Raw genomic sequence first — 9,664 nt, 5'->3', positions numbered from 1 at the left:
AGAGTGGATAAAATAAAAACTAATAGAATCATATAAAAGCTGAGTAATTGGTGGCTGTGAAAATAGTAGGGGTGGGGGAAAAAATGGATACTGTGTAGTATGGTGATATTTTGTTTGCTAATAATGTATCGATACAGGGACAGCAGAAATCGATATTTTGTTACAAAAAAGGTTTTTGTGCTCTGACTTCAGAGCATGTTGATCCTTTTTCTGAGCAAGAATCCTGACATTCCTTCACTGTCCAAATGTGTTTAACTTTTTTTGGCAGCAATAAACATGACAGTTTACTTATTTTAATTTAAGACATGTTTTATTGTAATTAAGTTTAAAACTTTTTTATTTAATGTAAAATTATATTTTGTTTTAATTTACTTTCAAATTCTTCAGTTGCTGAAGGGGCTGCATAATTTTCATAAACTGCATAGTTCAGAATAGCTATAATTGTACCAGATGGTTGATTCAGTTAAGTTGGACTAGACTGTAATACAAACCGTTCAGTTTGTCAACAATCAAACTGAAATGAGAGAAAGACTGAGTGTGAGACTTTGATATTAGATAATATGAATATTGATAAAGTTTACCTTTATGTACAGAATCTGAATATCGCAAAATATTTTAAAAAATTGCAATAATATCGTATCGTGCGGTAAGTATCGTGATAATATCGTATCGAGGGATGTATGGTGATTCCCACCTCTAGAAAATAGTGTCCTGGCTAAAGAAGATAACTAAAGAAAGCAACTTTTTAATCTGCAACATCTCCTTAGTGCACTGGTTTAGATGGTACAAATACTTACTTATTTATCAATGAAAGTTTTTATTATGAGTTTCCAAAAAAAAAAAAAACCACTTTATTTTTTGTGTTATGTTTTTCAGTATGTCTCACTTACTGTGTGACTGAGTTTATTGAACAATATCTTAATATTTTCCCACCTGACAAGTTAAATTATATTTAATAAATGTATCATGTGGCTAATACTTTGTTTCTGATATCGTTTTTTTTTCTCAGTTAAAATTTTTCAGTTACTCAGAAATGATTAAAGTAACCTCTATACTCCAGCCCTCATTGAAGTGTTCACAATCAGTAACAACACGTTCTCACTCCCAAAGCGTAACATTTTACGCTAGGTGACAAATCGTCAACATATTACGTTTTCGGCTACCCACCACATTCCTAAATGAGGAAATATGAGAACCGTATGGACTCAATCTACACATGTTCGCTCTTTTTCTTCAAATCGCTTAGAAACACGCTATTTAACATCATTAAAGTCCTGGTTAGGGCTAGGGATAAGGTTAGGTTTAGGGCTGGAATACAGGGCTGGAATGTCTATTACCGCGGGAGCGTCATTGCACTGGATTTCAGCCATAACCCGCTGTGTACCATAAGAACGCCGAAGGTCTCCTTTCGCGTTCCTCGGGAACGCCGCGGGACGTGACAAAACGTCGGCATGTTACGCCTCGGGAGTGAGAACGGGCTGTCAGTACATATGCATTTTTAATAAATGTAAGCAGCAGTTGCTACATCTACAAACTCCATATGAAATCAGACTTTCAGGGCCAAACCACACATAACACTGACTGTCAAAAAGCTTAAGTGACAGCGACTAAAAACAAAAAGTTCTTCAGCAGTAACCCACGATGGCCCATTTATTTCTACTTCCTATGCATGCTACTGACTTTATCGGACTAAAACATGCCCCCCCCCAAGCCTCGATCGGACTTTACCTCCATCCTACAATCCATTACAAAGCTGCCTGCTGTCCCCTGAGTGATCTGCCCCGTTCCCTCTAATCTGACCAAGCTGCTGTGATTCCATCACTCCCGTTGAGCCACACAGAAAGATTAGTCAGACTCTACATACAACAGATGTGTCCAGCACTTGATTTGTGTGTGTTTTATTGACTCTGGCCATCTGTTAATACAGTTGCTGGTTTCGCCGCTTGTGTTTGTTGATGCACACAGACAGGGAAGCTGAGTGCCAGAAGAAACACTGAGTGAAGAAGATATTAGAGATAGAGAAAGAAAGACACAGAGAGAACAGAGTTGTAGTTTGGAGAGCGATATTTCATAAACGGCTGCTGGTTTAAGTGTTAACCTGCGACCTGCTGTGTCCCAGCGTATAGAACAGAAGCATTTGTCCTTGTTTTCAGTTTAGGTGGAGCACCGATACACGATAGCGATCGCATACGAGCCGCGTTAGTCGATGAATATGTCTCAGATGTTGAGTGCTTTCACGAAACGGTTAGATCTTAAATTCCTGCACTAGGAGGAAAGTGAAAGATTGTTTTAGAGATCTGAAATTCCTCCTTATACCATTCCTCGGATTCTCTCTCAACACTGAAGGCGCATGAGGACCAGTTGCTGTCAGCATTCCGCGGATTGTCCGTTCGTGCATGTATGTGCTCGTGCATGCTTATTTGCATTGCGGGCATTTTTTTTGCCGCTGCAAAAGGATGATAATATCCAACAGTTGCAGTCTCTTGTGTTGTCTTCTGTTTTCTTGGACATTCCACCCGACTCCTTGTCTTCCTCCTTTCCGTATCACTCCTCTTCACAGTCTTCACTCCCATGGTGTCTTTTTCCCTCTCCTCTTGTCTCACATAACACTTGTACGAATGCCTTGGAAGCCACAGGGCTTATGAAAACTTTTGCCTCACATTAATTATCCTCTGTCATACTAAAATGCCTAAAATGTGAGATGGATTACATCTTAAAACTTAACCTGCCCAGTCAGCAAGAACAGCATCATTTAGTTACCACAATCTCTGATAATATTTTTATTCTAAACCATTTCATTTGCCCTTTTCGTATTAGCTGACTAATGCGCTGCATTCCTCCTAGCGATCAGTGAAACTGCCTGTTAGGTACCCACAATAAGAGCAGACTTTATTTAACCGTCTTGCTCTGTGCAGCAACACAATGATTCTTGCTAACCTCTCTTCCATGTCATGATGATGGGATTTCTTGACACAGACTTCACTCGGCCAGTTGAAACCCCAGAACTCCACGTGAACCTGCTGAAAGGGAGGTGGCGCCCCGCCTGGGTAAACACAGAGTGAGGGGGAGCCAGGGACACAGCCTGTTGGTCCTAAATGTGGAGGAAAAACGTCCAATAACTAAGCCTGTGGGGAGCGAGCAGCGCCAAGGCGCTAACCCTTACACATGCTCGCTGGGAGCGGGTATAGGAATTGGATGACAGCTGCTCGGAGGGATGTATAGGTAACACACAAGATTTAAGCCTGGGCCTTTTAAACAGAAAATCATTGTCTAGGGAGCAGTATCCAATTTGAAAAGCAGAAAAGATTAATTCACTCTTAAGTCAATATATTAGGTCGATTTTCTTGAAAATAAAAGTTGAAAACAACCATAAAATTACTGCTCTAACCTACGAGGAAGTGAGTGAGGATTAGATTCATGTTATCATTTACTTAATTCCAGTTTTAAATGACATGCTAAACTGAGCAAACCAAGAGCAAATTGACCACAACTCTACAGGGGAGCTTTACATGGACGTGCACCGCTACTTATGTATCCGCTCTGCATCCTGTACATTCACCCCTCGGAAGAAGTATGGATATCGTCTTTAATGCTTTTTACCTCACTGACTTTCTATTCCCCCTTCAACTTTGACTGTTTAAGGTTTAAGCGCAGACGCATGGGGGTCAATGAAGGGGGGAATTAAATCACACAGAGAACAGTGTATTCAACAGAGACAGTAGTTGTGTCTTTGTGAGGCATAACTCAGCCAGACTCATATTAAATAGTGTCCTGAAATTTTGTGTATTTTAACCTGCGTGAAGTTCCAGATGGGTGGACTTCACCCAGTAAGAGTAACCCAGACACTAGCAGGAAGATAAATATAATTAATTTACGTGTTTGCCTTTAACTTGCACCTTCTCTCACCCCAACCGGTTGCAGCAGATGGCCCCGCCCCTCCCTGAGCCTGGTTCTGCCGGAGGTTTCTTCCTGTTAAAAGGGAGTTTTTCCTTCCCACTGTCGCCAAAGTGCTGCTCATAGGGGGTCATATGATTGTTGGGTTTTTCTCTGTATCTATGAAGCGCCTTGAGGCGACTTTTGTTGTGATTTGGCGCTATATAAATAAAATTGAATTGAATTGAATTGAACTTCTTGGGACTGTCACATGACTGGATGCAGGGGGACAGAAAACCATTCAGAATTTTGCTGCTGCTGATTAAACATCCATCAACAAAACCACTGATGTCAACTTTGCAAAACTGCAAAATGTTCAATTCATTTACTTCTGGAATAAGTTGGTAATTTTCATATCATCATTGGCTTCTGAGCTAATAATCAAACAACAACAAAGAAAAACACACTTGGAAAAAAGTCAGTTTCATTTAATTATGCACGGACAGCAGGATAAATACACTGATGTCAACGATTCTTGCTCCAGTAGCCAAGCTTCTTCTTCTTTGTCATTGTGTTTTTGGAAATGAAACCCTTTCATACTTGTTCAGCCCCGTGGCCACCTGCTCAATGTCCCACCCCCGTGCTACCTCGCAACCTCTGGGAAACAGTTAATGCTTTAATTGGCACTTAATTAGTTAATTGACCCCAGCACTGTTGGGCTAACAGTGTGACGGGGGCTTTCGGGGGCGCAGGTGAGGGTGGAGAGGATTGGCCCAAGGTGCTTCCTGTGTCACATCAGCAGCGGAGGTTCCCATCAACCTCTTTGAACTGGGACACAAACACTGGAAACACTTTCATCGGGCCGATGTGTCATCACAGCCGGGTCCCATGTATATGCATGGGACCGTCTGAAAATATACAAAGTCCAATTTGCCCGGGACAGGCCAACCTCAGGATAATGAATCACATGTGATGTGTATCTGATATGCCGACTGAGTCATCACCAGATGTTTCAACAGGATTACTTCCAGTTCTGGAGAAGAACTGTGGGTTTTCAAAAAGAAACCAACAGCTCACCATGGAGAAAGACAAAAGACGTCAACTAACATTTGCCACCGCGATGAGTGGAACATGAGAGATTATAAAAATTATGTACCAGAATGCTCTCAGTGCCACTGGAAGGCAGACCAAAGCCTTTCTTGTGTCTGTAATTGGGTGTAGACATGCCAGATGAGAGGAACTTTGAGGTCAAGCACAGAAGAGGAAGTAACTTGGGTACCAGACCTTCAGATAAAAGCTTACAGGTGGACCCAAGTACAGTTTTACATATGCAAGCAAGCTGTGGTGCTTGTTTGTTCTGGTGTCTGTTTGTATGTAGAAAATGCAGCTCCCAGCACATAATGTGTTTGCCCTTTCAAAGCATAGCATGTACTCTGGGTAACATTCCCTGTCTCTTTCACTCTGCAAAAACAAATGAACCTGTGTGCATTTGAGAAGCCTTTTGGAAACTTTGAGCATACTCACACATTTTTACATATACTCCTGTGTGTTTTTGCACAAATAAGTTAACGTTTCTTTCTTTTCTTTTTTATCTTTACCCTTGTGTCCGAGGTTTCATCTGCTTTGCTTTGTCCTTAGAGATTAATAATATTTTTTTGGGAGTGTGGGGGTCAGGCCTGATCTGCGTGTGGGTTCCTGCATTAGCCCCTGTATGTTTGTGGCTGTATGTGCATCAGAGAAGGGCGCCCAGCAGGCAGTGTTGTTGTAGGTGAGGGTGAGGAGCCCCCTGATGGGCAGCTGTGGCAGAGAGGCCAGCTTTGATCAAAGGCCCAAGAAGAGGAGGAGGAGGAGGAAGGGGAGGAGGAGGGAGGGGGAGAGCAGCGGGCCATCCAGGAGAGAGAGGAGGTGAAGGAGTGCTGCAGAATGGGGGAACCCAGGATGACTGCGTCCTTAAGGCCGTAGTGGGACCCTTGAAGAACCAAGAGAAACCACCTGCTTCTCTGCTGCCTCGCTTGAGTCCGACTGACTGGAATAAACTCCTCGGGCATGGCTGCAGACTCACATTTGAAAACTTGTCATGTTCATTGGAGATTGTCTCTAATAACTAATTAAAGTACATTTTCTTCAGAGTTCATTTTCTAAACATTTGAAGAGCTACTGAGAGGATGCCGAGTTGGCTCAGCATTAGATTTCGCAGTCTAATGAGATGAAAAAGGAGTGGGCTGTGAAGAGTTTTCCAAATAATTGAATAATGTATTTATTCAATAGGCTCTGGGCAGCGTATTGATTGTCGACAGATTGAGTTACCGAAAAATCTGTGGGAAATCTACGAAAGGAGACGACCTAACCAAGGGCATGTGTGCAAGCAGCCGTGTGGCCAGACTAATGTATGCAGACGAAAACCATGTCGCTTAGGTCATCCTGGCTTCACGTTTGCCTTGAGGGAGACACGTTTAATCTAGCCCCTTAATTCCAAATGAGCTGCTGTCCTTCTGATCCCTTTCTTTTTCGTTCTTACGCCATTTATTTTGTTTCTAATTATTTAAACACATTTTAAACAATTTTTGTATTATTATTTTCCTTAAAAAATCGCTTAAACTTAACGACGCACTCTTTGAACCCATCGTTGTAATGAATACTCTTCCATACAGGCCGATGCATTTAGAGCACATTCGGCAAAGCTCGAGAGCTGAGAAATGATATTGAAAAATGAAATAAACTCATGAAAGTCTTCTTTGAAACACGAGTTCGTGCGATCTGGAAAACTTCGCCAGCTTTCTTTGCCAAGCACAACTACAAACATGCCGACAAAGCTTGGCTTCACTGGCATTGGCGCGCTCCGAAAGAAAATTAAATTTGACAAAATAAATTAATACCAGCGCCACTTCAGCGGACCTGCAGCTGCACCTTCATGTAAGTCATTCCGTTAGATGTAAAACACTTGTAAAATGCAATGGCGCCCCTCTTCTTCTTCTTCTTTTTTTTTTTTGCTGATATAGCCGATGAAATTATTTTTCAAGGACAATAATGACAATAATTATATTAATAGTGACAATGATGTTAAATCGTTATAATTTTCATAATTGATCAAATAAATTATACGATTAAAATAAATAAATAAATAAATAAATAAATTACAGGCTCGTGTTTTGACCTAAAATCGAGTCCTAAGTGTTCAAGTAAAATATTTCGGGCGGATTATGTTAATGAACGATTTATAACGACATTTACGAATTATACTTAATGGATGCTGTTATGTTGTGGTCACAGTGGGGTAAGTGACTGTATGTGGAAATGGGGAACATGTGTTTCAGTCTTGACTCCGTGATGAAGCGCGTGGTATGAAGGAGAATTATTTTCTTAACCTCTTCATTCACCTGCGTAATGTCGCGCGTCTGTGTTGTAGTAAATGACGTTTAAATAAGGATAAAGACGGATTAGGACAGAATTAACACACAAAAAAAGAAAAAAAAAGAGTCCGGTCGCTGTTGGATCTTCAAAATGGGTGTTAAATGTAGTCAGATCCGCTTTTGTTGGCTGGAGAAAAAATACTGAATGCGGGAGTGAAGTTATGACGAACGAGGAGGGGCTGATCTGTGCAGCCTAGCAGCAGGCAGACAATTAAAGGCAGCCTGAATCGGCTATGATTTAGCTCACCGATCCTCTCGTGTCATTAGTGTTTCAGAATAATGAACGGATCATTAGACTCGCTCATCTAAACAAGTAATTGTACTCCACGTTAAGCCCCAAAGTGTCACGAATTCCCGCACTTAATACAAAATTGGAGCTGACGTCTCCAAGAAAAAGGCATCGTTATCAGAACAAATGTAAAATTTTGGCTGATTACATGCTTGACATTTAGAAAAACGACTCTAATTCGTACAGAAATCAACCATATCGTTCTTTTTTTATATTGGGGTTTTTTTTTTCCACCGACATTACAATTTTAAGAATGAATGCGTGACTTGGCGGCTCGTTCAGATGCAGGATGCATTTTTCAGGGCTCTTCCTCATTGATGCCAAAACGAACATTACTTCCGTTATAATTATGGCTGTGTTGATCTCCATAGAGAAAGAATGACGCTTGTCAGGCCACAAGCCCGAGCCTGGCGCTCTGCATGCAATGGTAAACGCTGGCCCTGCGCAGAGCTGTTTAGTGTGGTTTCAGAGGAGTACCGATGCCATATGCGCTGCCTGTCCTGCATGATGCATGTGCGCCTTGTGGGGCACGCTAAAAAAGAAAAACAACAATTAGACATGAGTGTGTGTGTCCAAACAAACGAATCAAAGGCCCGTTGTGTTTGCGGGGAAAATGTCTGGTGGGGGAGAGATCTTCCCCCGTCTCTCTTTCTCTCTGGCCTGACCCCGCGTTTGAGTCCTGCAGAGCGAGGCCGAGACACACAGATGGGCTGTGGTCTCTCTTTCTGTGTCGCCTCTCACGCTTTTATTTACTGTGCTTTATTCTCAGCTCAGTTCATATGAATTCAGTTCAATTTAATTCAACTCACTAACTCGTTTCACTTCTCTTCTACGGTCTGTTTAGGCTAATTACATGAAATCGTTTTTGGTTTTTTTTGCGTAAATATATATATATATATATATATATATATATATATATATATACAGACAGAAAATCTGAAAATAACAAACAAACAAATAAACAAAAACACCCTCCTCTCTCTGTCAGACACAATAAACAACCTGCAGTTAGTCAGTCAGTCACGCCTGTTCCAGACAAGCCAAAATACAGCCTTGTCAGAGTTTTCCTGCAAACACGTGAGGATGTGGTTTCGCTCCATCAAACACAATGACAGGACCAAACAGCTGTCATTATGCTTAGGTCATACTATCCAAAAACTATATGACGTGCTGTGATTTGCTTTAGCTCCACTGCCCAAATGGAAAATGGGGCACAATGATAAATAAAATAAGAAAAAGAAAGAAAAGAAACCAGAGGATTTAGTAAAAGGGTAACAATCAAGAGACTTAAAAAAATAATTTTACATATTGTTTGAATCCCTGCAAACGTTGCCAAAATGGGGAGTTACCATGTTTTATATCTTGTGTGATTTTTCTCCTATAAATGCAACTTTTTAAAGAGTAAAATCACTGCCAAGCTCTCGGTTGGATGTGACACTGACGCTGTTTTGAAGCAATTCTTTGGCAATAAACAAGCTTTTTTCATCCACTCTCTCTCTCTCTCTCTCTCGCTCTCTCTCTCTTAAAATACCACAATATTACACTGTAGACGCATGAAATCTGAGCGCAACTTGTGTGGGCCCACAGCGGCGAAAACCTCATGTCCCTTTAGCACGGATATCCCGGCGAGTCTCGACCATGTTTCTGTCCCTCCCAGCCTCCTACGCTGCACTGAGAAGGTATAAAGCTCCAGAAGTACATCGGCTCTGAATAGACCAGGGGCCAACAAAGCGGTGCAACTTTGGGGCCCCGGCCGTGCAGAGTTTGTGTGCAAGTCTCCGGTGGTTGAGACAAGGCGGTGCACTGGGGGAGTGTGTGTGGTGGAGGGGGTTTGGGATCCCACTGCATTAGGCTGTAATAGGTTTGGGATGACCTAAACGATTTGTTGACTGGGACAATAAATCTGTTGTGTGTTTCTTGGCATGCTGAGGGGAGGATTACAAGTTGTCACACAAAGGAATGCAAATTGCAAGCCAAACTCTCCGAGAGGCCTGTGGAGTAGCCAGCTATTTAGAGCATTTGTGCGGATCTGAGCTTCTCTCGCTCACTATTTTATGTTTCTCTATTAGTCCTAATAACTGTGAAGGGCCTG

The sequence above is a fragment of the Neolamprologus multifasciatus genome, chromosome 23, assembly GCF_963576455.1.
Source record: "Neolamprologus multifasciatus chromosome 23, fNeoMul1.2, whole genome shotgun sequence".
Classification (NCBI taxonomy): domain Eukaryota; kingdom Metazoa; phylum Chordata; class Actinopteri; order Cichliformes; family Cichlidae; genus Neolamprologus; species Neolamprologus multifasciatus.
Note: the sequence above shows the minus strand (reverse complement) of the source record.